This window comes from Benincasa hispida, chromosome 3 (genome assembly GCF_027475165.1).
Source record: "Benincasa hispida cultivar pf3 chromosome 3, pf3_genome.v1.1, whole genome shotgun sequence".
Lineage (NCBI taxonomy): Eukaryota > Viridiplantae > Streptophyta > Magnoliopsida > Cucurbitales > Cucurbitaceae > Benincasa > Benincasa hispida.
Window position 1 is genome coordinate 74,602,310 of NC_143480.1, and position 2,867 is coordinate 74,605,176.

Below are 2,867 nucleotides of genomic sequence, written 5' to 3' on the forward strand. Positions count from 1 at the left end.
TCTCAACAATTGAACCCTTTCATAATGCAATTCATTTTTAACTTCTATGTCGCTAAAAAGGAAGAGCTATAAATTGAATTAGGGCTAATTTGGTTTAAGATCGAATTTGGATAATTAGGCTATTAGATTTCCTAATAGGTTTAAGGGTTGAAAGATTCAGTGTAATTAATTGATGCCCAATGAAATAAATTGCATAGGAAAGTCTCTCTTGCTCTAGAAATTAGATAGATTCCTATTCTAGATTACATTGATAGGCAAAAATGCATGTTATCATAGTGCTAAATTCTTAAACAATGTTGGATTGTGTTGATGAAATATGTTACTTTGCGTCCATTAAGAATCAATTTCGTAATATTATAGTCGCATGCGTCCAACACATTAGAACAATTGATTTTTATATTTTTGTGCAGAATATACGTTAACGCAATGCAAATATTGCGATCATAAGAATTCATTGGTCGAGCGCAACTTCACCGCAAGGCTTTGCGTTGATCGTGCTCGCAAACATTCGCCCAAGAATAGTTAAGAATTCATTAACTTGGTTAGTACAACATGGTGGGCGCATCCAGGTGAAAGGATAATTAAGAGCGATGGGACAGAAAGCTGATGACAGTCGAATCCAAATTAAGTTTAGCCGATAATGATCACAAAATTCATTCAGCTTTATCAGTGATAATTATTCGACGCATCAATCAGGAATTAAAGTTGTCCCATTTGTATAACCAGGAGAGAAAAGCCGCCTTTCACCATGGATGCTCTATAAATACCAAGGGCATTCTTCAGAGAAGGGGTTAACAAGTTGATCAGTTAGCACGTCTTTGTTCTTAGTTTTCTTTCATTTTAAGGCGGACGCGAGGGAGAACGTTGTGCTGGTAGATCTTTCTGGTAAGGTTGGGAGAGTGAAAAGCTCCAAGGACAGAGAGAGGGCCGACGCCTGCAGAAGCGGGAACATCTTTAGATCATAATAGAGATTTTAGTGTAGAAAGTCTCAATCAGCAAGGAATTGTTACTAGGCTCTCTACCTTTAACTTCCATTGTCATTTTGTACTCAACACATTTATGAAAATGGAATTTCTTTCTCTATATTTGTTCACTCTCTGCTATTCACGCATGAGTAGCTAAATCAGTTGAATGGGATGAGAAGCATTTAGCTAGCACAACTAGGGAATCTTCATTCTTTTCAATTATCTTGTTTATGTATGCTTCATTCGTTCATTAGGGATACTCGGAAGGGTAGTTTAAGGACAGGATCTAGGTTTGGGAAGGTCAGGTCAGAATCTAGGCTCAGGAAAGTCAGATTAGAATGCATAATACAAGAGATAGGCAATTAGGAATGAGCACTATTTGTTATCAAGGTATCGCATGTATCCTAGAGATAGGATATGATCGTATGCGGTCACCTTGCTTTCATACATTTTGCATCATCACATAGGACAAGAGTAGAGACTTAGGCATGAGCTCTATGGATATTTTGCAACATTGGCGTCCAAGATTTAGGAGCATCGCATTTACATTGGAAAATGACTTGTTGTGCATAGTTGTAACATGATCGCATAGTCTGACGCATTCCCAAGTAACGCTAGCTAAAGATCTTTTCAACTCATTCATCGCATACTCATTGCATCTATCAACACAACTGTCTTTTCTCAACTCCACCGAATTTGTTTATTTCTTTTTCATAAACGCAAATAACAAACCCAACTGTTTATTTATTTATCCGGTTACCGCAAAGTCTTTATAAAAACTACAACCGCATACTATTTAAGTCCCTGTATTCGACCCTGGTCTTACCAGGAAACTCAGAGGAATTTACACTTGGATTTCGCTGGAGAAACTTGAGTGCACAACGCAATTCCATCAACTCATAACATCCATATTTCCACTTCATAAATACAAGCATCAAGTTTTTGGCGTCGTTGCCGGGTACTTTGGCAAGATAGTTTGCTAATGGTAATTTTTTTGGTTTCTTTGCAGAATTCTCAATCTCTTGTGAATTACAACCCGGAGATTGAGAGGACATTTAGAAGAAGATTAAGAGACTGCCAACAACAACAAGAAGGAACATCAAGAATGGCGGAGCAACCGAATGCAAGGGTCGTTAATGCGAATAATATAATGGCCAACCCCATCCTTTTGGCGAATGACCGCAATAGACCCATCTAGGACTATGCGTCACCTAACCTCTATGATTTCTCTCAAGGAATCAGGTGGCCGGCATTAGATGGATCGAGGTTTGAAATGAAGCCGGTAATGTTGCAAATGATCCAAGCTGCTGGGCAGTTTGAAGGAAGGCATGGCGAAGACCCGCACGCCCACCTCCAGAGCTTCATAGAAATCTACAACACTTTCTTGTTCCCGAATATCTCAACTAAGGAAGTTCGACTAACTCTGTTTGCCTTTTCTTTGTGTGATCAGGCGAGGAAATGGGCATATTATCTCGAATCGAGAGAGATAACTTCGGGGAACAGGTGGTGGAAAAGTTTAGGAAGAAGTATTTTCCACCAACTGAGAATGCTAGGAGAAGGAAATTAATAACAAATTTTGAACAAGAAGATGACGAATCACTCAGCGATGCTTGGGCGAGGTTCAAGCGGCTAGTAAGAGATTGTCCACATAATGGCTTACCAGACTGCGTACAAATGGAGATTTTCTACCAAGGATTGAATCCATCTTCACAAACCGCTGCCAATGCGGCAGCCGCTGGTGGTCTGCTCGACAAAACATATGAGGAGGCTAGAAGTATACTTGATCGCATTTCCAAAAATCCCGAGGATTGGAGGGAAAACGATAAGAGATTAAGAATTAAAGATAATGACGCAAACAATGGGGCCATCGCATCCCTACAAAATCAAATGACTGCGATGATG

The 2,867-nt window shown here is 39.5% G+C and overlaps 1 non-coding gene across 1 annotated transcript; it reads right to left on the reverse strand.

Annotated features, from left to right (window-relative positions):
• Positions 1-2,516: 2,516 nt before the first annotated feature.
• LOC120074790 (small nucleolar RNA R71) lies at positions 2,517-2,623 on the reverse strand. Its single transcript, XR_005481072.1, has one exon. It is a non-coding gene; the product is annotated as a small nucleolar RNA R71 (small nucleolar RNA).
• Between the last annotated feature and the right edge of the window lie 244 nt (positions 2,624-2,867).